Source organism: Plecotus auritus (assembly GCF_963455305.1).
Source record: "Plecotus auritus genome assembly, chromosome: 9".
NCBI lineage: Eukaryota > Metazoa > Chordata > Mammalia > Chiroptera > Vespertilionidae > Plecotus > Plecotus auritus.
This window is the reverse complement of record NC_137783.1, coordinates 67,243,452-67,270,919: the sequence shown is the minus strand read 5'-3', so window position 1 is coordinate 67,270,919 and position 27,468 is coordinate 67,243,452. Positions and strand designations below refer to the sequence as shown.

General features: G+C 42.7%; 2 pseudogenes across 2 annotated transcripts; both read left to right on the top strand.

The window, feature by feature from the left end:
• Positions 1-16,615: 16,615 nt before the first annotated feature.
• Positions 16,616-26,404, top strand: LOC308233544 (protein SPT2 homolog; annotated as a pseudogene). Its single transcript has 2 exons — positions 16,616-17,133; positions 25,631-26,404. The product of its transcript is annotated as a protein SPT2 homolog (transcript).
• A 90-nt stretch (positions 26,405-26,494) lies between these two features.
• Positions 26,495-27,047, top strand: LOC308233543 (protein SPT2 homolog; annotated as a pseudogene). Its single transcript has one exon. The product of its transcript is annotated as a protein SPT2 homolog (transcript).
• The last annotated feature ends 421 nt before the right edge of the window (positions 27,048-27,468 follow it).

The following is a 27,468-nucleotide window of genomic DNA, read 5'->3' as shown; positions in this document are numbered from 1 at the left end:
TATGTCTTTTGATTGGGGCTTTTAATCCATTTACATTTAAAATTATTATTGATAGGTACTTATTTGTCACCATTCCTATTCTTTACCCCTGTGTTACTTCTTTGCTTCCTGTTTCTTTCTTTCTTTTTGTTTTTTTTTTTTTTTTTTTTTACAGCAGACCCTTTAGCATTTCTTGCATTGCTGGTTTGGTGGTAATAAATTCCCTTAGTCCTTTTTTGTCTGTGAAGCTCCTGATTTCACCTTCAATTTTGATTGACAGCCTTGCTGGGTACAGTATTCTTGGATTCAGCCCCTTCCTTTGCATGACTTTGTATATTTCATTCCATTCCCTTCTGGCCTGATGAGTTTCTGTTGAGAAATCAGTTGCTAGTCTGATGGGGGTTCCTTTGTATGTAACTTTCTGTCTCTCTCTTGCTGCTTTTAAGATTCTTACTTTGTCGTTGGTGTTTGCCAATTTAATTATAATGTGCCTTGGCGTCGGTCTTTTGGGGTTCATTTTGCTTGGGACTCTGTGAGCTTCTTGGATTTGTGTGTGTTTTTTCTTCCCTATATCTGGGAAATTTTCTGTCATTATTTCTTCAAAGAGGTTTTCTATTCCTTGCTCAGCTTCCTTTCCTTCTGGAACCCCTATTATGCGGATGTTGTTTTGTTTCGTGTTGTCCCAAAGTTCCCTTAGACTCTCCTCCTGCCTTTTAATTTTTTTTTCTAGAAGTTGCTTTTCTTGGGTATTTTTTTCCATCTTGTCTTCTAGCTCACTGATGCAGTCCTCTGCTTCTTCTAGTCTACTCTTGATGCTTTCTATTGAGTTCTTTACAGCAGCGATGTCATTTTTCATTTCTTCTTGGTTCTTCTTCATTTCCTCTTGGTTCTTGCTCATATTGTCGAATTTGTCTTCCATTCTTTTCAGCCACCTTATGACCATTTCTCTGAATTCTTTTTCTGGAAGGTTGCTTGCCTCCATTTCGTTTACTTCCTTTTCTGGTGATGCCTGCTTTTCTTTCATATGCGGGCTGCTTCTTTGTCTCCCCATGGTCTCTCTTCTCTGGGTGTCTGGTTATGTAGTTCTCTCTCTCCTGGGTTGATTTAAAGGCACAAAATACAGCACTACCAGGTACAACTCACAAGGCACTGAACAGGAATGTATTCACGATATTAATAACCTCCAATAAAGGTGACCACCAGAGAAAGGCAAATTAGGTGATAGGAGAGAAAGAAGAAGAGGAAAAAAGAAAGAAAGAAAGAAAGAAAGAAAGAAAGAAAGAAAGAAAGAAAGAAAGAAAGAAGAAAGAAAAAAGGAGTGTGAAAATGAAATTGGGAAAAGGGAAAGTAAAGAGAAAAAAAAAAGTAAGAGAGACAAGAAAGTGACTAAGAGAGAAAGGGGAACAGACTATATATATTGGGGATAAAACTCCAATAGAACAATCACTAATCCCAGCAAATGCCAGCAACAAGTGCCTGGGGATTAGTACAAACTACAACACCAACTAATATGGAGTGAGGCAAGGGAAAGCTGAAGCACAAAACAAACAAAAAAATAAACAAAAGAAGAATAAGCAAAACAATCTCACAAAAAAGCATAAAAATTGGATATAATCTACATTCAAGCAAACAACAACAAAAGGACAGAGAGAAGGACAAGTTTATGGATAGCTCAGACAGCGAAGGGAGAGGTGTATGTGGACTTGGAGCAGGGGATTGAAGATTAGATATGTAAGTAGGGTGAAATTTTAACAAGGGGTAAACAGAAAGAATAGGGAAAATCTAAAGCAGTAAAAGGGTAAGATAAACAGGACACTGAAAAGGGGGAGGTTAGGAAGAGAGTGATGGCCTAAAGGTAGAGTTGAGATAGGGTAAAACGATGCTAAAGGAAAGATAAAAATAGAATGTAGAACCCTAATCCCAAAATAAAATGAAGAGAAAATAAAATGACACTTAAAAAAAAAAAAGATAAAATAGCAGTAGTAATAATACGGATTGAAAATAAAAATGTAATCATTAAAAAGGTAAAATCAAGTGATGAAAAAAGAAAAAAAAGTTTCTTGATTAAAAGATGCAAAAAATGAAAATTAAAAAAAAATAAAAAAATAAAAAAATAAAAGGTAAAAATAAAATGTGAAGTAGTGAAGGTCATTCACTTCCTCTGTTTTTCTGTTTGGCACGCCTGTTTCTCAGTCCAGACAGTATTGCAGTTCCCTGCGATCCACTGCTCTTCGGTGTTGTAAGCCAGTCCTGATTTTAAGCAGGTGGTGTGTCTTAATTTCTCGTATTCCTTTATTTTTGATTACACAAGAGTCAATTTGTGATTCAGCCCCTGGGTGGCAGTGTTTCTGGATTAACTTCCGGGTCTATCTATGGCCTCTCTAGGCAGTGTTAGAGCCTTCTTTCCCTGTGGCACTCGCCACCGGCCTGTGGGAGTGGTCTGCCTCAGAGCTGACTCTCTGATGGTCACTCCCCGCTCCGATCCCCAGGTTCCAGAAAAACAACCTTCCCCTGCAGTCTCCCAGGGTGTCGCCAACTGGGTGATCCTATGTATTGGGCTTAGTAATCAGAAGCAAGAATTTCAAGAGGGAAAAGCCCAGTTGTGCGAACTCCGGGACTGCGAGTAAGCCCAGGCACCCAGGGAACGCATGGGCTGCGCGTAAGTCTGGACTGCCTGAAATTCTTAGGGTGTCCCTGCACTTCAGATCAAAATGGGTTGCTTTTTAGAGTGCCCTTCTCTTAGCAGCTCTGAGGACCCCTTTCCACAATCACAGATCACGCCAGCCCCTACAGCCACGGATTTTTCTAGGCACAGACTTCCCTGGTCCTCCAGCTCCCGCAAAACGCGCGTTCCTCTCTCGCGCTGGGACCAGAGACCTCACCTTATCCCAGGCGAAATCTGACCTTTCCGTGGTGGAGTGTAGAGCTCCTCTGAACCCGTGCGCTTGCGCCAGTTGGGGAGCGTTGTTCTGGGGCTCGCAGCTGTTCCTGGGGTGCCGCAGTTGTGGATTCTCAGGCTTCAGATAAGCTCCACTTTCCGGATCAAGATGGCGCAGACTCCGCGTCCAAGCCCGCAGCTCCGGGAGGGGACCCAGCCGCAGTTGGTGCTGCCAGGTCAGGGGAACCCCGTTCAGCAGTCCCCCACCTCCTTCTGGAATTCAGCTGTCTCCCAACCAGCCAACAAACACTCCTTGTGCGACCCTCAGCTGTTCTTTCTTTCTGCTCCGGGACAAGGCTCGGAACACGTCTGTCTATTCCGCCGCCATTATTCCCTCTCTCGAAAACCTTGAGTTTAGAGGGAAGTTTGTTTCTCTCCCACATAAGCAAGTAACCAGATATTTTATAGAATGTAAACTTTGGAAGTACATCTACTTCACCCTGTCCTGAACTAAGATTTATCAAGTTATCTAAAGTAACATTTTTGGGACTGGATGATTTTATCAATGAAATTTGGAACAATCTACTAGTTTAGCTTCTGGATGTAAAGCTTTTATTTACCGTTCCAAAGGTGGGAATAATAAATATGACCACAGCTTTGCATTGTGCATGTTGATTTTAAACTGTTAGGTAAGTTAAGAAAGAACCTATAGTTCCCCCCATTTCTTCCTAAGAGATTTCCATGGAAATACCTGGTTTCAGGAGGGAACGTTAGACTAATTGCCTCAGCTTTAGACCTTAAGGCTCCAAGCAGGAGCCTGTTGACCACCCCCACCCGTGCATGTCCTGTTGCTTTGGGGTTGTCTTATAAACATAACCTGCCAAGTGTGCTGCGCTTTTCCTAAATATCACCTGCTCTTGTATTGTAAATCAGCGAGCTACACAAGAGGCCTTAATGGGTCAATTAGTTAAGAGTCATCTTTATTTTGCGCAGGTGCAGAGCAGAATACCTCTGTCAAATTCTGAACAAACACAGGAAGGAGTATTCTCTTTTTATATCATTCTAGGTCTTTGTGTACGTTATTTTTGCAGACAGCTTGTAACCTTGAGCATATATCATATCTAACAAACACCTGTCATATCTATACAGACAACTTGTAACCTTGAGTACATATCATATCTATATAGACACCTGGTATGGGAGTACATATCAGTATCAGTGTATCAGCCCCTTACGTTGGATGGCTAGCTTGCAAGGTCAGGCAGTTTAGTTTATCTTTCCGATTATTTAAGCTAAAAAGCAAAGTTATTTTATGGAATAAGAGACCGTCTAAAAATGACAGAGTTCACTTGCAGAGCAAGGGACTATCTAAAAATAGCAGAGAATTTCAAATAGCAGGTTTTCCAAAAGAGGGATTACTAGTATGCTTCATTCCCCACTGGTTTTATGTACTGAGTCAAATCATTGACTCTTGTGGGCCATTGTTGGGGAGAGGATCATATCTACCCCTGAGGATCATGAGCTTGAATAGAATTAATTTTCTGTTGAATAAAGTTAATAAATCAGTTTATAAGAAAACGGCCCAGAATGAGGAGAGTCTCAGCTTTAGTGGGTCTGATGAAGAGTCTTGGATTCTTTATTCTGCCTGGGCTGCCTTAAGCCCGGTGTGATGAAGCCACATCGGGATCCCATTGACCTTGACTGCTGTGGGGGTGGGCAAGATGATGGTGTGTGGTCCTTTCCAGGTAGGAGTCAGTCCTTGGGTGGCAAATTTCTTTACCTAAATAGAGTTACCAGGTTGGAAAGGATGGACAGGATCAGAAGTTGGTACAGGCAGAGCATCTTGAATGTGCTTCTGGACTGCTTTCTGGGTGGACTGTAAAGCCTGTAAGGACTTGAGTAAAGACTGGTTATGGCCTTAACCAGTTTTGCTCAGTGGATAGAGCGTCAGCCCATGGACTGAAGGGTCCCAGGTTCGATTCCGGTCAAGGGCATGTACCTTGGTTGCGGGCACATCCCCAGTAAGGGGTGTGCAGGAGGCAGCTGATTGATGATTCTCTCTCATCGATGTTTCTCTCGATCCCTCTTCCTTCCTTTCTGTAAAAAAAATCAATAAAATGTATTTTTTTAAAAAAAGATTGTTTATGGATTTCAGCTTTTCTAGATTGGGTTTCCATGTAAGCTGGTGAGGTGGGTAGGTCAGGGTCTGAAGAGTCACTAGAATCTGTAGAGGCCCCACTGGTTTTAGGGCAGCCTTCGGGCTGCTTCATCTGCTTCCTTGACAAGTATAGTAGCAGCTGCTACTGTCTGGAGGCAGGTGGGCCACCCAGACACAACGGACTTGAGTCTTTTGGACAAGTAGGCTACTGGCCTATTCTAGGGGCCGAGACTTTGGGTGAGAACCCCTTTGGCTATGCCCCTTGTCTCACATACATAGGGGTGGAAAGACTTAGTTACATCTGGTAGGTCCAGTTGGCCCATCGTCCTTGCTCTGCTCATGTCTGCCTTACTGCCTAATATATTACCTCAAGGATCCTGGCTCTGAATTCTTTTAGGGAAAATAAACGTCAGTGGGGTTCCTCTGGTTACTGCCATGCTGAAGAGGGATGGAGTTTTCTTTTCAGAGCCAAGAGATCCTTGCTGTCTGTCAGAGGGACAATGAGGCCTGGGCACAGAAGGAGGTGGGCTTGTGACCTAGCAGAGACAAACTGTAACAAATGGTCCGATGGAAGGGAAAGAAAACATTTCAGTTTTAATAACCTCTATTGAAATAGAATTTTTCTCCTTAAAATTACCCTTATGTTTATTCAATTTGGCCTGATTGTTTGCATAAACACAATAAGAATGGTAACTGACTACATTTGCTGGAATTTCATGATTGAATCTTAATGTGCCCCATAGGGCCGGGAAGCCAAGCCATTCAGCTGCTGTCAGGCCTGCCTGCAGTATCTGCTGAGTTAGGTGAATTCTTCACCTGTAGCAACTCCACCCGGGCCCACACTCTAGGTTTTAAGGCCCATCTCAGCAGCCCTCCTACTCCTCATGGCCTAGAGTGTGTGGGGGTCCCACAGCAACACAGAGGCACCCTTATTGCTCCCCTTCTACTCTGACCAACCACCAGTGATGGTAGGGTATGGGCCTGATGCTCTAGCACCAGCTATTTTCAGGGCTACAAAGCAGGATACCAGGCTTTCTCCATGGCACTCTTATTGGCTTCAAGTCTATAGAGATCAGACAGGGCTCTTTAAAACATGATACTCCTTGCCTTAACCAGTTTGGCTCAGTGGATAGAGCGTCGGCCTGCGGACTCAAGGGTCCCAGTTTCGATTCCGGTCAAGGGCATGTACCCTGGTTGCGGGCACATCCCCAGTAGGGGGTGTGCAGGAGGCAGCTGATCGATGTTTCTCTCTCATCGATGTTTCTAACTCTCCATCCCTCTCCCTTCCTCTCTGTAAAAAAATCAATAAAATATATTTTAAAAAAAACACAAAAACAAACAAACAAACAAACAAAAACATGATACTCCATTTAATAAAACCACGGTTGGAAACCGGTCTTATTGAATTTATGCAAAGAAATGTATTGCCATGATTTATTTATTAAGAATTGTCAAATATCAGAGGAATTATATAAGGAGAAAAATATACTGACCTGCTTTAAGATTTTCTGGTTTTCCTTGCCCATTTGGGCACCTGTCCTTTTGGCAGCTAGGTACCCTTTATTTTGTTTGGGATTTAACCCTATGTAACCCTTTTCTAGGATAGCTAACATATGGCTATAACAATGACAGTGTGAAAAACTGGACATTTGCCAGTTACTCCCAAAGACTACTAAAGCCTGTAAATCTACATAGGTCTATAGTAATTGGTGGCAGCTGCATTTAAATATGCAAGAGAATTAAAGGTTAATACAACATCCTGTATAATAAAGAGGTAATATGCAAATTGACCGTCACACCCTTGCACAAGATGGCCACCCCCATGTGGTCACAAGATGGCCACTCCCATGTGGTCACAAGATGGTCACCACAAGATGGCCAGCAGGGGAGGGCAGTTGGGGGTGGAGCAGGCCTGCAGGGGAGGGCAGTTGGGGGTGACCAGGTCAGCAGGGGAGGGCAGTTGGGGGCAATTGGGCCAGCAGGGAAGCAGTTAGGTGTCGATCGGGCTGGCAGGGGAGTGGTTAGGGGCAATCAGGCAGGCAGGCAGGTGAGCGGTTAGGAGCCAGCAGTCCCAGATTGTGAGAGGGATGTCCGACTGCCGGTTTTGGCCCGATCCCCCAAGTATTGGGCCTAAACCGGCAGTTGGACATTTCTCGAGGGGTCCCGGATTGGAAAGGGTGCAGGTTGGGCTGAGGGACAACCCCTGCCCCCCAGTGCACAAATTTCATGCACCGGGACTCTAGTATTAACATAATGAAGTATAACGTTGGCACTGCGGGCGCTTCTGTCAGCCAAATCTTCTGCTACCAAACATGACACATGGTAGGGCTATACAAACATCTCAGGGAGGTTATTAAAGTTTATTTTTGACCTTTCTAAACAAAGTAAAATTGTCCTTGACTCTCTGGAGCCATGTTCATGAGAAGAAGGCATCAGCTAAGTCTATCATGTAGGGCATTGCTCTAATGCCATGTAGGGTGATCCATGCTCTTGGCTATAATCAGCACCTGGAAGTGTAGCAGGAAAGTCACCTTGCTCAGTTCCCTGCAAGCCACTGTCAGGGCTGTGCATGGCAGCTAGTTCTTCTCTCTAGTCACAAACACAGTCTAATTTCCCTAAAATGCATTCTGGCACGGGAGAAAGTTATTTTGCTGTATACAAGCAGCTAACCTTTACACAACTGGGCTTGGACATCTGCCCCGCAAACTTTGGTCTACATGCAGCCTCAGGTCCTCCCAGCCCAGTGGGGTTTTGGCCAGTCCCTCAGTCAGACTCCTCTTTTCTAGGAGGGTCTGAAAGTCCTGAAGGCTCTCTGGTCCATGGAGAGTGCCTTCCCTTTACCCTTTCCTGTTAACCCTGTTTACCAGTTACAGGGCTTTGCCATCCCTGCATCTCACCACTGCTTGGTTTCTAGTGGCGAGCCAAACACAGCCAGGCCTGCAGGGAAAGTCAAATTTGCAAATAGAAAAGCGCTCCAATGGTGGCTTGGGCATTAGGCCCTTGCCTTCCCACCTGTCCTCTTTCCTGGCAGAGATCTTGACCTTTCTTACAGGCTTCTTTGTAATTAAGAACAGAGACACCCTAACTGGGTGTCTTGGGCCACCCCTTAATCTAATGGGTTAAATCTTTCAGCTTCTCTGGAAGAGTTCAAGGCACTGGAAGCCCTCTAACTCAAAGGGAATGTTTTCTTTTTTTATACTTTCATTAATTTTTTGTAATTTTAACTTTTTAATTAGTAAACCAAATGCTTAAATCCTTTAATTTATTGGGCAGCAGCTCGGGTGTCAGGTTTTTATTGTCTGGCATTCCCCACTTTCTCGCTACTGCTGCTTCTTCCAGCTGCTGCAGGCGGCTCGGGCATCTACCACTTCCCCCCTGCCCACCCTGCATACTGCCTTCTTTCATCTGGCTTACTGGCCTGTATTATTTAATTAATTTCATTTTAATATTTCTTTTCTCCTTCTTCTTATACTGTATATACAATCTTTATAAATTTTGCATTTTTAAATTAGCCTTTAAACCTTCTTTCTATGTCCTTAAGAAAAGCATAACCATGCCTTAGACCTTCTATTTAGTATTTTTATTCTAATGTTTTTCTTTTTTTTCTTATTCTTAGAAACCTCAATCCTTTAATGATTACTAAAAAGTAAACACCTAGCATTTATAATTTAGTTCAAAATATTTCTTTTTGAGAGAGAGAGATTTTGTGTTACCTCAGGGCCCTTGAGATGCTATAAAACTGTATTTCAGTTAAATTAAGGGTTAAAGGGAATAAAATGGGCAGAAAGATTTATTGTGCTTTATAGAAAGCTTACAGCCTTGAGCCCAGTACAGCTTAGATAAGACACCTGGTAGGCTACCAAGGACTGACCAACCCCCATGCCAGCAGAACGGTCTGAAGCCAGCAAAATCAACAAAAACCTATCTCTCCCCGCTCTCCCTGCCGATGCCCCTGCTTTCTGCATTAACCATTTACTCTGTCCTTAGCAGGGGAAATAAGGCAAGTCGTCTGAAGTCCTGTATATCCAGGTTTTTAATACTCAGGACACATCCATCTTTCTGTGACAGCTGCTCTTCCTTCCAGACTTTTTTCTTCTTTACTTTAAACCCCCAGAGGATCTTATATCCTCCTCCTCCTTTACTACTTTCGATCTCTCCTACCATCCCCCTGTCCCCTAGCCTAGGGCTCCTCCATCTCAGTAGGCTGAGAGCCTACTACCCTACCCAGCGAATCCCACCACCACCACCCCATCTCACACCCACTCCAGAGAAGTTCTCGGCTTTCTTCCTCCCCCAGTCAGAGCGGAAGCTCTCCCTAATAGAGACCCACTGTAAATATATCAGGAAAGGCAGGCAGGTCGCAGGTCTCGGGACCACATGATTCTCTGCTTGCTAGAAGGGCTGAAAAGGCAGTCCACAAAGCAGTTAATTATGCCTTCTTTGCAAATGGTTAACTTGAAAGACTTTTTTCTTGCTTTTCCTTGGAACTTAGCCGGCCTTTGTTTTAACTTTCTCTGGGCTACAACCTTTACAAATTTTTAACCTTTAAATCAATCCTAGAATTCTAAAATTGTAACCCAACATAACAAAATCATAAATCAGAAAAGAGCAAATTAAAGTCCCTACTACAAAACATAGACAGAAATTTTTTTTAATATATTTTATTTATATTTTACAGAGAGGAAGCGAGAGGGATAGAGAGCTAGAAACATCCATGAGAGAGAAACATCGATCAGCTGCCTCCTGCACACCTCCCACTGGGGATGTGCCCACAACCAAGGTACATGCCCTTGACCAGAATTGAACCCGGGACCCTTCAGTCTGCAGGCCGACGCTCTATCCACTGAGCCAAACCGGTTTCGGCGACAGAAATTTTATTAGCTAAGCAGGCCGATTCCCTCTCTGACAGAGAGCAAAAAAAACCCTGAGGAAAAAAAAGAAATCCCAGAAGCTGCTTGAGGATTTTTGCAGTCTGTCAGAGCACTCAGCCTTAAATAAATCAAATGTTTTAGCCAGACGGGTCGACAGAAGTACAGAATAAATCAAAGTAGCTTTCGATTTTACACAGGCTTTCACACTTATATTTATAGACCAGTTAACGAACAGATAATTATGCCAAGACAGACAGACAAATGAAAGTGGGAATGGGTAATCTATATCCATAGATTCATTCATATGCCTGTCTGGCCATGTCCCTTGGGAGCTTAGATTTGTCTTATAAACCCCGGGCCTGGTCACCTCTGAACAGGGGTGAGTCACCATTATGCCATATGACAAATCATGGAAACGCAGGTTAGGGCCCACTCAGACTCCGAAACTGAGGTTGTGGAGCCACACGATGGATAGGAGAGTGCATGAACTCTCCCTCTGCATTCACACTCTTTCAGCAGACAATCACTCTTGGAGGTTAAACAGTTAGGAGTCATCTTTATTTTGTGCAGGTTCAGAGCAGAATACCTCTGTCAAATTCTGAACAAACACAGGAAGGAGTATTCTCTTTTTATATCATTCTAGGTCTTTGTGTACGTTATTTTTGCAGACAGCTTGTAACCTTGAGCATATATCATATCTAACAAACACCTGTCATATCTATACAGACAACTTGTAACCTTGAGTACATATCATATCTATACAGACACCTGGTATGGGAGTACATATCAGTATCAGTGTATCAGCCCCTTACATTGGATGGCTAGCTTGCAAGGTCAGACAGTTAAGTTTATCTTTCCGATTATTTAAGCTAAAAAGCAAAGTTATTTTACAGAATAAGAGACCGTCTAAAAATGACAGAGTTCACTTGCAGAGCAAGGGACTATCTAAAAATAGCAGAGAATTTCAAATAAGAGGTTTTCCAAAGGAGGAATTACTATTATGCTTCACTCTACCATTTCCCAAAGCATTTTATATACCAAATGTTTCCTCATGGTTTTTCTTTTTTTTTTTTTAGTATATTTTATTGATATTTTACAGAGAGGAAGGGAGAGGAATAGAGAGCCAGAAACATCCATGAGAGAGAAACATCGATCAGCTGCCTCCTGCACACATCCCACTGGGGATGTGCCCGCAACCAAGGTACATGCCCTTGACCAGAATCGAACCCGGGACCCTTCAGTCCGCAGTCCGATGCTCTATCCACTGAGCCAAACTGGTTTCGGCTCCTCATGATTTTTCACATTCATTTGCATGTGAATTAATTGAACAGAATACAAGGTTTAGTAAGTTACCGAAATCTGTCAGTAAATTTTGTAAGATAAAGATGTCTCCTTAGATCAGTTGTGAAAATGTGCCTTATAAAATAAATGGTGTTGGGACCGGGGCAAACAGCAGGTCACAGATACAGAACAACCAGCAGGATTTTTTCTGATTTGAGAGACGGGGTGGACATTAGTGAGCATTTCCTGTGGGACCACTTTTCAAGAGCATGTCCTGCAGGCTGAACACCAGAATTCTGGAGTGCACTGCTTACCTGAGCTGCGTGGTCCCATCTTACAGTCTCTCTGGAGGAAGAGCCAAGGTGCTGAGGCTTGGACTATCAGCAATGAATGAACTACACTATAAAACAGGAGAATTTGGCCTGGCTGGTGTTGCTCAGTGGTTAGAGAGTCATCCCAAACTGGGAAGAGTTGCAGGTGTGATTCCCAGTCAAGGGCATGTACCTGGGTTGCAGGTTTGATACCCCAAGAGTATAGGAGGCAACCAATTGATGTGTCTCCCTCACATTGATTTTTCTCTCTTTTTCCTGCTCCCTCCGTCCCTTCCACTCTCTAAAAGATCAATGGATAAAATATCCTCAGGTTGAGAATTAACCAAAAAAGTTTTTTTTTCCAAATTACAAAATTAAAACCCTGAGAAATCTGTTCTGTGTTAAAAAGAACATCGCTTGTAAATCGTAGAACCAAGGTCAGGTAGATTCCAGGGACCCCAAGATTTAGGGTTTTTCTTTCTCAGAAGTGCTGGGATTGCAGAGAAAGAGGTGCAGATTATGAAAGGAGCCACTTTGGGCTAAAAAATTAGGAAGGATTTTTATTCTCTTTAGTATAAGAGACCAGGCTTGGTGAGCAAAGGAAAAACTTGTATTGCCACCACAATAGTCTAGCTTATTATTTATAAACTAGAGGCCCAGTGCATGAAATTCATGCAGTGGGGGGGGGGGTTCCCTCAGCCCAGCATGCTCCCTCTCGCAGTCCAGAGCCCTTGGGGGATGTCCGACTGAGGGACCTAAGCTGTCAGTTGGACATCCTTAGCACTGCTATGGAAGCAGGAGAGGCTCCTGCCAGCACTGCTGCACTGGCCAGCGGTGAGCCTAGCTACTGGCTGAGCAGCTCTCCCACTGTGGGAGCACACTGACCACCAGGGGGCAGCTCTTGCATTGAGCATCTGCCCCCTGGTGGTCAGTGCGCATCACAGCGACCAGTCTTTCTGCCATTCAGTTGATTTTCATATTAGCCTTTTATAATATAGGACTAGGGGGCCAGTACAGGAAATTCGTACACTGAGGGGGAGGGGATGTCCCTCAGCCCAGCCTGCACCCTCTCCAATCTGGGACATCCCTCTCATAATCCAGGACTGCTGGCTCCCAACTGCTCGCCTGCCTGCCTGCCTGATTGCCCCTAACTGCTTCTGCCTGCCAGCCTGATCACCCCCTAACCACTCCCCTGCCAGCCTGATTGATGCCTAACTGCTCCCTTGCCCCAACTGCCCTCCCCTGCAGGCCTGGTCCCCCACAACTGCCCTCCCCTGCTGGCCATCTTGTGGTGGCCATCTTGTGATGACATGGGCGTGGCCATCTTGTTACCACATGGGGGCGGCCATCTTGTGACCAGATGGGTGAGGCCATCTTGTGATGACATGGGCGTGGCCAACTGTGACCACATGGGGCAGCCATCTTATGACCACATGAGGATGGCCATCTTGTGTGAGGGTGTGATGGTCAATTTGCATATTACCTCTTTATTATCTAGGATTATCCCATGTTTTCCTCTAGAACATTTTTCCTAAAATGAAAATGGCTTTCTGTGTGCAGTTTACTTAAGCAAAAAAATATAGAGTTAATTCAAAATTCTACCCCAAGAGTTAAGAAAACTGCTATCATTTTAAGTATATCTCCCTTCAGACATCTCTACATGCACACATTTCCTTTCTTCTGTTTTATCTCTGTATAATTTACTATTTTAGGTTCTTAATATGGATGCAAAACATGTAAATTTTCAACTTTAATTCCTAATATGTGCATTTATGAGTGCACATTTTTTCATAAGTTTTGGTATGTGGTATTATCATTTAGTTCAACTTATTTTCTAACTTGAATTGTGATGTATTTTGGGGGTTAGAAGTGGATTTCACAACTTTTAAATATAAGGAGTTTCTAGGTACTTCAGTTCCTGATTTCTGGATTAACTACAATGACAACAAGAAACATATTGTATATAATTTCAATTCTTTGAAGTTAGTTGAAACCTGCTTCATAGTCCAGCAGGTTCACTTGAAAAATAATTGAAATGCTCCTCCACTGCCATCTCGTGTGCATCTTGGGAGTAGCACCTCAGTGCAGGTCAGCAGGACAAGGGGGTGGCTATAGTGGAGCATCTGTACATGCTGAATGAAATGCTATTTAGGAGTGTATTTCAGAACTTTTAAAACTAAGAACTTTCCTACCATCAACAAGTGACAAGTGCTGGCAAAGATGTGGAGAAAAAGGAACCCTTGTGCACTGCTGGTGGGAATGCAGACTGTGCAGCCACTGTGAAAAACAGTATGGAATTTCCAAAAAAATTTAAATATGAAACTCCCATTTGACCCAGTAATCCCACTTCTAGGACTATATCCCAAGAAATCAGAAACAGCAATCAGAAAAATTATATGTACCCCTATGTTCACAACAGCACAATTTACAATAGCTAGGATTTGGAAACAGCCTAAGAGCCCATCAACAGATGAGTGGATTAGAAAACTATGGTACATTTACAAAATGGAATACTATGTAGCTGTAAAAAAGAAAGAACTCTTACCATTCACAATAGCATGGATGGGCCTGGAGAGCATTATGCTGAGCGAAATAAGCCAGTCAGAGAAAGATAAATATTACATGATGTCACTTATTTGTGGAATATAATGAACAAAATAAACTGATGAACAAAAATAAATCCAGAGACTTAGAAGCATCAAACAGACCGTCCAACCTCAGAGGGAAGGCAGGGGAAGGTGGGGGGAAGGGGAGAGATCAACCAAAGACTTGTATGCATGTGCAACTTGGGAATAATACCTTTATTATTTTTCAGCAGGAAAGGTTGTTGGGTACAGTGGGTTATCTGATTGTTGAATGCAGTTTGCTGCTCAGGTTGTTGAAGTGTTTTACATGCTTACTGAAGTCTTGGTGTGAGGCTATTCGTTCTGAAAGAGGTATGCTCTGTCTCTGAATGAGAGAGGTGTGTTAAATTTATTACGATTATAGATGTATCTAGTTTCCCTTGTAGCTCTCTTCTATGTACTTTGATTTCATGTTATGAAGTGCTTGTGAATTTGGATATTCCTGGTAAAATGAAATTATTGATATGAAGTGCTCTTTATTTATAGTAATGCATTTTGCCTTCAAGTCTCCTGTGTTATCATATACTTTTTATTTTGTTTATGTTTGCTTAATATATTTTTTTCCATTCTTTCACTTTTGATATCTTTGTACCCTTAGGTTTTCGGTAGCTTTCAGTTTTTATATTAGTTATGAGTAAAGTGAGTTAATTTTTGGTTCAATATTTTCCCCATTCAGTTGTTCCAACACTCTTCATTATATAATGCATATTTTCCCACTGACCTAAGGAGATATTTTTATTTTACCAAATTTCCATATTTATTTGAGTCTATTACTGGACTTTGTTTTCTGTTCCATCAGTTTATCTATTCACAGGACATTATCCAAGTTTTTTAATTACTGTAGCTTTATAACACAACTAGAGGCCTGATGCATGAATATTCATGCAAGAATGGGCCTTCCTTACCCTGGCTGCCAGCACTGCCTTTGCTCTGGAGCCACCTTTTTGCTCTGGCCTGGAGCCGCCTTTCCACCTTCCCATACTGCCCAGAGGCCCGGAGTGGCTGGGGCAGTGCAGAATGCCTGCATCATTGCCATGGCAATGATGCAAGTGTCCCACCCCGCCCCCGGCTGCTTGGTGCCAGCGTATGCAAATTAACCCATCTTTCTTAATTTGCATACTCACTCCTAATTGGCTGGTGGGCGTCACAAAGGTATGGTCAATTTGCATCTTACTCTTTTATTAGTGTAGATACATTATTCTATTTGTTTGGGTAGCTTTTATTCATTCATTTTTTTCAGAATTTTATTTAAAAAATATTTTTATTAATTTCAGAGAGGAAAGGAGAGGGAGGGAGACAGAGAAACATCAGTGATGAGAGAGAATCCTCGATCAGCTATCTCCTGCATGCTCCCCACTAAGGAGATCAAGCCTGCAATCAGGACATGTGACCTAATCAGGAATCAAACTGTAACCTCCTTATTCATGGGTCAACCACTGAGCCATGCTGTCCAGGCCAGAATTTTTTTTTACATTTTTCATTTTAACATGTGAACTTAAATGAGCTTGTTTTGGTCTTAAAAATCTTGATGATATTTTAATCAAATCATAATAAATTTATAATCAACATTGGGAGATTGACATCATTATGGCTTTATTTTATTTTTTTACCCAAGAATACGATGTTACTGTCCAGTTGTTCAAGTGTCAGTTATTGGGTAGCATTTAAAAATTTTATTTATATACATTGTGCACACTTTTGTTAAGATCATTCCTAGGCATCTTATGTTTTGTTGCCATTGTACATTTTCTTCGATTATATATTTCATGTACTGTTTAAAGGATATGTGTTTATATGCATGTTATCTCTCTCTTCCTCTCTGAAATAAATAAAAAAGATATTTAGTGAGTAAGATTAATGATAGTTAGTAAAAAAATCAATATGAACTTTTGTTTCTTCACCATATAAGCAAGTATTCAGACATTTTGGGAGTACATGTCTATCACCATTTCTGATTTTAAAAAATATATGGTAATACTGATTTTCAGAGAGAGAGGAAGGGAAAGGGAGAGAGAGACTGAAACATTGATGAGATAGAGATATCACTTCAATCGGCAGCCTCCTGCATGCCCCCTTCTGGGGATTGAACCCACAACCCTGGCATGTGCCCTGACCAGGAATCAAACCAGCAACCTTTTGGTGCCTGAGAGAATACTCAATCCACTGAGCCACACCAGCCAGGCTGAAATGAGATTTAACAATTAAAATAAAGTAACTTATTCTCAACTGAATGATTATGTCAATGAATGTGGAACAATCTACTAATTTATCTTGTGGATGTAAAACTTTTATTTAAAGTTTCAAAGGTGGGAGCGCAGCATTGGACTTGTAAGGATATAGGCTGCTTGAGGAAGGGGGCAGGCAGACCGCCATGGACAGCGCCGGAATTGGTCATGCTGAGTAGAGGTAGGAAAGAGGCGGCCAGCCAGTTCATTTGGCTGCAGCTGGCCACTGGGTAAGATGCGCTTTCATTCCTCTCTGAGAGCTGGCCCATTTTATCCAGTTCGGTCAACATGGATTTCAGGGAAATTCTCATGATAGCTTCTAAAGGACAAGGAACCAACAGCATACCGAAAAGGTATAGTTTGGCAGTGGGTCCTCCCAAAAAAGACCCCAAAGTTAAGGTGTCCAATCAGCAGCATACAAGCTTTTCTCATAAGAAAAGTGGAGGAGCTCGGACAAAAAGCCTTAGAGAAAAAAAGGAGAAAAGAAGAAGTAGTGAAAAAGTGAATTGAGCTAAAACATGAGAAGAAAGCAAGAGCTATGGCCAAGAGGACAAAGGACAATTTCCATGGTTAAATGGGATTCCTGTTGAGGAAAAGTCAAAGAAAAGACAGGCAATGGGAAGCCACTAGTCAGGGAACAGACCAAGAGTATGAAATAGAAGAAGAGGAAGCATTCTTAGAATAAAATCAAGCAGCATCAGAGCAAGAACCTCCTCCCAAAGTTGAAAGTAAACTAAAGGTCCCCCTTAAAGTGCCCCACCATCATGAACTTCACTGACCTACTCAGGCTGGCTGAGAAAAAGCAGTATGATGTGAGAGTCCATGTCCTGTATGGTTCTGGGTTTGGAATCTGGAGAAGGGCTGTGGGCAAATGATGAGACAAGACAAGAAATAATAATTTGGAATTAATGGGGGCCAGGCGGAGAGTCCAATGCAAGGGCAAGGACTTCACTGGTACCCAGGCCCTGCTAGCCTTTTATTCAATTTTAGATATACATATTGCCCTTAGGCAGGCAATTCTGGTAACAGACAGACTATCTTAAAGGTCAGTAAATATTAGTAAAGATTTACTTTGAGACTATTTGGTCAGGAAATTGCTTGGGCCACCATTGTCTCGACTAAACAATCAGTGCATAGCTTTGGCCCTTGCCAGAGCTCAAGGTTCACGAGCCTTCTGCGTTCCTTGTTTACACTTTTCTGATAGGGAAGGCAATGGGTAGCTTTCAACATCTCCCACTTCTCTTTTTCTAAATAAATGTTGAAAAGTGAATGCCACCTGAAGGGTTCAAGTCCTTTTAAGACTCTTCATTCCACATCTGCAGACTAGAAATAAACATAAGAATAAAAATGAGACGAGCAATAGTGGTTATGCTGAGAGGCAAATGTAAGGAGATCCAGTGGAAGAGATTAAATTCTTTCATGTCTTTTTTAAATTGCTGCCAGGCATCTAAGGTATTCGTTTGTAAGTTTGCCTGGGATAGTTGTACAATATGCTGTTGTAATTCTAAAATATCAAGGGTTGTGTTACCTTTACCCCAAGCACCAAGAAAGTGATTTTTTATTGATTCCCAATAGGGAACAGGGGTGGGGGGGTGTATAACACAAATCTGGGGAAAAATTATAATGACACTACAAAGATATTCTTTGCTCTAAGCTGTGGATTTTATCAACCATCCACAAGACTGTAGACTTTAATGCTGATATTCTATCTCAAACTGGCTATCAATTCTTTTTTGTATAGATAGGTCTTAGTTACATTTTTCTTTTTCTTTTTTTAAATATATTCTATTGATTTTTTAAGGAGAGGAAGGGAGAGGGAGAGAGTTGGAAACATCGATGACAGAGAAAGATCAATCAGCTGCCTCCTGCACACCCCCCACTGGGGATGTGACCACAACCAAGGTACATGCCCTTGACTGGAATCGAACCTGGGACCCTTGAGTCCACAGGCTGACGCTCTATCCACTGAGCCAAACCGGTTAGGGCATAGTTACATTTTTCTTAAATGGTTGTGCAAACTGAGAAGTTTGAACAGTTTGTACCATGGATGAAGCAGCAATGCCCACTGAAGTAAGTAACGTTATGAGGGCAAAGAGTTCTGCAATTAACATTCCAGGAAATCTTTTTTGTCTTTTTAAGATTTTTACCAGATCATGTAACAGTTAGTAGGTTTGATGAGATTCCCAAGGCTCGGTTAGGTTAGTAGGAAACTAAGCGAAAGCTGGTTGTTTTAAAATCATGAGGGAATCCTTTTGGAATGTAAAATTAATACAATGGGATAGTGTGCAGTCTGGCTTGTAATATTAAGGTGCATCTGGATGGGGCCTGAGAGGAGTACAAACGGATCAAATACACAGGCGGTGGCGAATACTGTCTTATTGGGAGTTCCCCATAAGGTACCAATGGAATTATCTGAGCTATAGTTAAAACTATACTATTTAATAGGTGCAAGTGCAGCAGCTAATTTCCATTGCGTATTTTGTAGGGGCCAGTTGTCATGTTGAAATTGAGATCCAACAAATCCTCCTCCATGCCATGAAATGGAGTGATTAGCTTCAACATATAGATAGGATGTGTTCCCCTTCCATTTTAGGGTGCGATTGTTACTATATGCAAACCCGTAGGGGCTCCAGTCCACAAAGGAAAGACTGTTATTAAGTTTGCTGCTGGTGGGGTGGTCACTATAACAGTCTTGCCAATTAATTTCTTCCTCGGTGGGGTGCCATTCATAAGACTTTTTACATAACGGCTTGGGGGGGGGCGTGTCTTAGTAAAGTTACATTTTCTGCACCTCTCCCCAGAGCAAGTAGTGATAGTAGATGTATTTGGGCTTTTGCTTCCCCCTCCTTTGGTGTCCATGTTAGCCAGAAGCCTCTTTTTAATTTTACACACAAAGGAGCTGTGGTTTGGTTCTGTGTCATACAAAAGGGAAGCTAGGTGGCGACACCCATGTAATTATACTTTGCCCATATACTTCCTTGCCCCACCCGTGGTCCTCCTGGGTGACCAAAATGTTTGGTGTTATTGGTGACTACATTAGGCAGGGGATCAGCCCACATAAGGGGTCTTACCCATGGAGGGTCAGGAACGTAAGTCCAAAATACTTCCCCATTTGCCCCGGTAGCATTACCGCACAGCTGATGACTGCTAGCAGGGTAAGAAAGACATTCTCAGGCGTTCTTGGGGTTCTGGTCTCCTCACAAATTCACTCAGCTTTCTGGACCATCTTCTTCACCATCCCCCAGGTGACCTCTGGGCTATTTGTCTCATCCTCTTCCCACTCCTTATCTTCAGTGGGTTTCTTGGGGCTCCTGCTATCTGGGCTGGGGCAGTCAATTGTCTGCAGCTGTAAGGCGTGGCTCCAGGTGTAAGGTCCTCATTAACCTGGCCAGTTCCTCCGTCGGATCCATGTAATATTTCTTGTGGGAATCCACATGGGCTTCGAGAAATTTTCTGGAAATATACAAGCGTACCCTTGACCAAATGTTAGCAGGGGATTGGGGCCCTTCCATAAACCAGACTCGGGATCTTTCCATTTAACCAGACCATTTTCCTTTGGCTTATTCTGACACCAGTTTATTTCCATGGATGTCGTGCCATCGGCATCACAAGTGAAAAAATTTAAAGTATTTAAGGCTTAGTGTAGTCTACCTACAGGTGATTTCTCCATATTCCCCCTTTTCTGTTCTTCAAGTTGGAATTTTAGCCTATGATGCTGGTGTTCTATAATTGCCTGTCCCTGTGAGTTATATGGTATTCCTGTAATGTGCTGAATTTTTCACTTTTTACAAAATTGCTGGAAGTGACAGCTTGTGTAAGCAGGTCCATTGTCAGTTTTAATAATTTTTGGAATTGCCATGATGGCAAAAGCAGCTAGGCAATGATTAATAACCTGTTTTGCCATTTCCCCTGTAGATGCAGTAGCCCATAGGCCCTTTGAAAAGGTATATACAGAGACATGCAATGCCCCAAGGTGTCCAAAAGGAGTATAATGTGTTACATCCATTTGTCAGATATGTTCCCTTATCAATCCTCGAGGGTTAATTCCTGCATTAGGCCCTTGAGGCAGATGTAACATGCAAGTGGGACATTCTCTGATAATCTGTTTTGCCTGCTGTTGAGTGATCGAGAATTGTTTGGACAACATTTTGGCAGTCTGATGTAAAAGCTGATGAGATTCTGAGGCCTGTTTTAATAAAGCAACCAATTGATCGGCATGTGCATTTCCTTTTGTTAGCCGGCCAGGTAATACACTGTGAGCTCTGATGTGAGTGATATAAAAAGGATATTGTCTCTGTTGTACAATCTGCTGAACTTGTTTAAATAGTAAAAAATAAACTTTGGTCACTGAGCCATTTTAACAGAGCAGTTTCAATTCTATTCACTAGGCCCAGAGCATAAGAAGAGCCAGAGATAATATTAAGAAGCTCTTGGAAATCCTGCAATGTAGCCTTAATAGCCTCTAATTCAATTCTTTGTACAGAAGTATGACTGATCAGTCTGAGTCGGTCTAAGTTCATTGTATGATAGGCAGCTTTACCATTCGATGATCCATCAGTAAAAACAGTTAATGCTCCAGGAATAGGTTCCTGCCTAGTATTTTTTTGGTATAATAAGGGGGTATAATATAAAAACTGTAGTAATTTGTCTTTTAATAGGTGACAACTAAGTTCCCCTGAATATCCACTTAGTCCAATTTGCCAATTCAAATCAGTTTGAAATAATATTTCTAATCGCTTCCCAGTGAGGGGAAGGTAAATGCATTGGGGTTCTTCTCTAAGCTGCCTGCAGCGCTTTCTAAGTTGAGATATCAACTGAGCCATAAGTTCTATATATGTAACCGCAGTTTTAGAGGATTGATGCCCTAGTCAGTGGTTCTCAACCTTCCTAATGCCGTGACCCTTTAATACAGTTCCTCATGTTGTGGTGACCCACAACCATAAAATGATTTTCGTTGCTACTTCTTAACTGTAATTTTGCTACTGTTAATGAATCATAATGTAAATATCTGTGTTTTCCGATGGTCGTAGGCTCTACAGCAGCAGTTCTCAACCTGTGGGTCATGACCCACAGGTTGAGAACCGCTAGCAGGGTCACCTAAGACCATCAGAAAACACAGATATTTACATTATGATTAATGTACCCTAATAATTTTTGGAAGTCATTTAAAGTTTTAAGGCAATCTTATTTCCACCTTTTGAGGCCTAATACATTGGTTTTCAATTATGGTTCCCAGATATTTGAAAGGCATTTCTTTCTGTACCTTTTCTGGAGCAATTTTTACATTGCCAAAGTCTACTCTTCCCATGGACTTGCTAAGAGCAAGTCATCCATGTAATGAATAATGTAACATCGGGAATATTTGTGCCTTAAAGGCTGAACAGCTTGAGCTACATATTTTTGACACTAGGTGGGGCCATTGGCCATTCCTTGAGGCAAAACTTTCCATTGATATCTTTTCATGGGTTCTATATTATTAATAGCTGGCACTGAAAATGCAAATCTCTGTTTATCTTGAGGTGCCAAGGGAATGGTGAAGAAACAATCCTTAAGATCTACTACTATAAGAGACCAATCTAGAGGGATTTGCAACGGCGCTGGGAGTCCAGGCTGTAAAGCTTCCATGGTATGCATAGTAGTGTTAACCGCTCAAAGATCATGTAACAATTGGCATTTTCCTGCCGCCTCCTTAGGTATAGTAAATATAGGGTGTATTCCAAGGACTATTGGAAGGCTCTATGTGGCCAGCCTCTATTTGTTCCTGTATTAATTCCTGAATATGACCTAATTTCTCCTTGGTTAATGGCCACTGATCCACCCATATAGGTCTATCATCTTTCCATTGTATAGGATCTGCATGAGGGTGAGGAGATTGAGCAGTGACCACTCCTCAAAAGGTTGATATCCTGCCGAAACCGGTTTGGCTCAGTGGATAGAGCGTCGGCCTGCGGACTGAAGGGTCCCAGGTTCGATTCCGGTCAGGGGCACGTGCCTTGGTTGCGGGCACATCCCTGGTGGGAGGTGTGCAGGAGGCAGTTGATCAATGTTTCTCTCTCGTCGGTGTTTCTGCCTCTCTATCCCTCTCCCTTCCTCTCTGTAAAATATCAATAAAATATATATTAAAAAAAAAAAAGGTTGATATCCTAATCCTCGTCTTCCTGGGTTTTCTTTGGCTTGGATGGGCTCTTTAATTCCCTGATTATTTTTTCCTAAGCTTTGACCAGTCTGATATCCCATCTGATTTATTAACTGCTGTCATTTGCCAGTAATAATGAAAGCTTGTAAATCTTCTAAAACATCCTGGCCCCATAAGTTGACTGCAATTCCAGAGACTATGAAAGGCTGAAACCATCCTGCCTGTCCTTCATCTTGCCACCTTAACACTGCATCACTGTGTTGTGTATTATCAGGAACTCTGACCCCCATGATAGAGCTTATAGCTTCTACCATGAACCAACTTAGAGGCCAGAATTCTTTGCTGATAATGCTGACATCGCTCCAGTGTCTACTAAACCTTTAAATCGTTTTCTCTCTATTCTTAAATTAATCATAGGATGGGTTTTGCTAATTTCATGTATCCAATAGATATCTGAGCTTCCAAATCCTTGTGTTTCTCTTTTCCTATTTATAGCTTCGCCTTGCTGAATACAAGGTAGAAGTAGTATCTGAGCAATTCTTTGTCCTAAAGTAATTTGCATAATATGATTACATTCTAATATTACCTTAATTTCTCCCTCATAGTCTGAATCTATGACTCCAGGCAGAACAGTTAGTCCTTTCAGAGTTTTTCCACTTCTCCCTAAGATTAATCCTAAAGTTCTTGGTGGCACAGGTCCCCAGATTCCTGTAGGAACAGCTTGCTGAGCCATACTGGGGGTCAAAGTGACCGCTATAGTACTGTTAAGAACTAGGCCTGGGCTCCCTGGAATGGCTCATAGGGAGTCCACTGTGGGCCTTGCAGGGCAAATTTCCCCTATTGATGACGGGGCTGGGCGGCCGTTTCCCTGTGGTTGGCCATTCCCTCAGTCTTGATCTAATGGCTGCCCATTTTTATGAAATTTCTATCTACATTAACCAACCCAATGGTTTCCCTTCTGACTTCTAGGACACAGAGAGGTTTAATCTGTGTTGATTGAATTGGGAGGCAGAATGCTCACGCCTTTCCCTAGATCGCCACCTTGTGTCCTTCTTGGTTGCTTACTTTCTTTTTAAAATGTCCTGTTCTTCCACAATTATAACACCTTTTATTCCCCACTGTTACAGTGGCAGCGAGTAAGTTTGCTTGAAAAGTGCCTGACCCCACATTCTGACATGCTCGAATCATTTCTGTAATGGTACTATTTTTTTCTCAGAGGCGTCAGACATTTTTTACAATCAGCATTGGCATTTTCATAAGCTAATTGCTGAATTAACATGTCTCCTGCTGTTTCATGTTGAATCTGGCATCTCACTGCTTGAGTGAGGCAAGCCACAAAGTCAGAAAATGACTCTGTAGGCCCCTGCATACATTTACTAAAAGCTCCCTCAGGATCACCCCCCCCCTTTTTTTTTTAATGTTGTGATTTTTTTTAATATATTTTATTGATTTTTTACAGAGAGGAAGGGAGAGGGATAGAGAGTTAGAAACATTGATGAGAGAGAAACATTGATCAGCTGCCTCCTGCACACCCCCTACTGGGGACGTGCCCGCAACCAAGGTACATACCCTTGACCGGAATCGAACCTGGGACTGCTTTCAGTCCGCAGGCTGACGCTCTATCCACTGAGCCAAACCGGTTTCGGCCAGGATCCCCTTTTGATGGTAAAGCTCACCAAGATCCTCTTCCACAAAGTCTAATTTGCTCATATGCCTTTTGCACATAATTTAGCTGATTTTGTATGCCATTATATTGTCCCAGTCCTGTCAGCATTTCATAAGTTATTTGAGCATTCAGCCCACAGTTTGCATGGGCTTGCTCCTGACATTTCTCCAAAATTTCTCCCTTCCATAGTAAATAATCTCCTCCATCCAGAGCTGCGTGAGCCAGGGAATACCAATCATAAGGAGCTAAGAATGCTTCAGAAATATTAGTCATAATTTCTCTGGTAAAAGAGCTATAGGACCATTCTGGACTATGCTTACATGCAAGGATTTTATCATTTTAAAGTCAAATTTTTCATGATGTCTTATTATATGATTCGGGAGCTGTAGGTCAGCTACTTGTATAATAGGAAAAGCAAGTTGATCCTCCACCGTCATGTGCTTTAATCCTTCTCGGATTGTTCTTTGCATAGGTGATTCTATTAATGGTGAATTAAATGTTTCAGGATTAGGACATGGAGGTGGAGGGGGCCATGAAGGCCATTCCTCCAATTTTTCTTTTTGCTCCTCTTTAGGAGCAGAAGGTGCAAGGGGAGGGGGTTTATCCTCTTTTGTTTCTCTAAAAGGCTCTAGCAAATGCAATACCATGTTCCACAAGGAGAAACAATTTGGAGGCAAATCTTTCCCCTGCTGTTGAGGTTTTTTGAAGTTATGACTAACTCTTTCTAAACATTCAACATCTAATGTACCTTCTTCAGGAAACCAGAGATTATGTTCTATAATAACATGCAAAAACTGTAAGAGAATACCTTCTGACACTTTAATTCCTTTATCCTTAAGCATGCAAACCAAAAGTCTACAATAAAGCTTCTCCCCTTTTGACAAATTCTGCCCCATTAGCCTGGCTAAAAAAAAAAAGACGTTCCCACCCTACTTACAGATCTCAACTTCTGCAGCTGGCTGTGGGCTTTGCACGCTGAGAATTTCCCCACCTATCCGGTGAATTCTTTTTCCCCACCTTGCTGGTGAAACTTTGTTTTTCTGCTCCAGGCAAATCTTCTCCAGACATCCATCATTCGAGGTGCCAGATGTGAGAGTCCACGTCCCACGTCGCTCAGGGTTTGGGATCTGGAGAAGGGCCGTGGTCAAATGATGAGACAAGATAAGAAATAATAATGGGGGGTCAGGTGGAGAGTCCAATGCAAGGGCAAAGACTGCACTGGTGCCCAGGCCCTGCCAGGCTTTCATTCAATTTTAGATACACATATTGCCCTTAGTCAGGCAGGCAATTCTGGTAACAGAAAGACTATCTTAAAGGTCAGTAAATATTAGTAAAAATTTACTTTGAGACTATTTGGCCAGGAAATTGCTTGAGCCACCATTGTCTTGACTAAACAATCAGTGCATAGCTTTAGCCCTTGCCAGAGCTCAAGGTTCATGATCCTTCTGCATTCCTTGTTTACACTTTTCTGATAGGGAAGACAATAGCTAGCTTCCAACAGTATGAACCAGTGGAAATCAAGGTAGTGAAAAAAACACACACACACAGAAAAGTGACCTATGATTGCACAAGAACTTAGGGAGTGAAAACTTCTTGAATGAAGACATATGAAAAAGAAGCCTGAAGCAGATGCAGGACTACCTCTGACCAAAATGGTGCCTTCTCATACAGAAAGTATGGGCACAAAAACTTGCAGAGTTTCCAGGGACAAGCATCCTTCTCCCAAAGGTACTCCCCTTCCTCATGCTGAGAAGAAATCCAGACCCAGCACAGATAAGAAACATTTAGGTTTGTTTTCATCCAAGTCCATGCCAGGAGAGAGGACCAAAGTAGGATCTAGCAACTGCTCCCAAGCCTCAATTCGGAAGGACCATGACAGGCCTGTTTACAATGGGGCTGGAAAGACCCACTTGAGCACCTTTTCACCAAGTGTTCCAAAGACTTCTGCTAACGGGACTCAGAAATCTGTTACTGAGCACACAGCCAAAAAAATCTTCTCTCCATCCTAGCCATTCCAGACGTGGACCTGTGGTCTCCCCACATAAGGCTAAGAGTCCAGGTGTCAGGCAGTCAGGCAGCAGCTCCAGCCCAGTTCCTGGACAGCCCATCGCAGGGAGTCTTCGGCCTATGGTTAGTTCTGGCTCCATGCCCAGGCACCAGAATGGCAGCTCCAGCTCAGGACCTGAGCACTCGATCAATCAGTGGGACCAAGAGGCCAGCCAGTGACTTAAATCCTCCTGGAAGGACAGTCAGCAGTATAGGTGGCTCTGGATGACCTATCAGTGGCCCAGGTGGTTCTAGGAAGTCAGTGGTCAGTTCTGGTGACTCTGGGTGGCCTGTGCACAATCCACATAACTGACGACCAATGAGTGGCTCAGTGCCCCCCAGGCGGTTAGTCAGTGGCTCTGGGCAATCAGTAAGTGGCAGTTTCAGCTAGACAGACTGTCAGCAGTTCAGGCCCTAGAAGACCAGTGAGCAGCTTGGGACCTGGGTGAATAGTTAGTAGCTTAGATCCCCCCATAAGCCCAAATGCACTTTTGTCTCTGAAACAATATCTTCTAAGAATATCATTACCCAGCCCACCAATGGACAGATGAATGGAATGTAGCCTTCTTTAGCTGGCTATAGATCTGCCCAATGTTCTCAAGGGTTTCCCTTCCCTGGTGGTTACAAAAGACAGTGAGAATATGTAGAGGAGGAAGATGAGAACTATGACTCCAAAATGGAAGATTTTATTAAAGATGAAGGACAATCTCAGGAAGAAATATCTAAGCACATTCTTTGGCTATGACTGAAAAAAATACAAAGATAAAGAAGCAAAGAGTTTAAGACCAGGTATGCAAGAGGACTTAGAGGAAATGAGATCGGAGGAAGAAGCAACAAAATGCGGAGAGGTCAAGAAGCTGAAAAGACGTTAGCTGCTGCTTTTATTTATTTTTGTGTAACACTGGAGACACTCTACTGCAAAGAAGTCCTGCCTTTGGACTGAAGAAGCCCATTATAATTTTAGATTTACTAGTGGCCCAGTGCACGAAATTCATGCACAGGGGTGGGGAGAGGGTGTCCCTCAGCCCGGCCTGCACTCTCTCCAATCTGGGACCCCTTGGGGGATGTGCGGGATCAGGCCTATGCTGGCAGTTGGACATCCCTCTCACAATCCAGGACTGCTGGCTCATAACCGCTTGCCTGCCTGCCTGCCTGCCTGATTGCCCCTAACTGTTTCTGCCTGCCAGCCTGATCACCCCCTAACCACTCCCCTGCTGGCCTTATTGACACCTAACTGCTCCCCTGCTGGCCTGATCGCCCCCAACTGCCCTCCCCTGCCGCAACTTGCCTTCT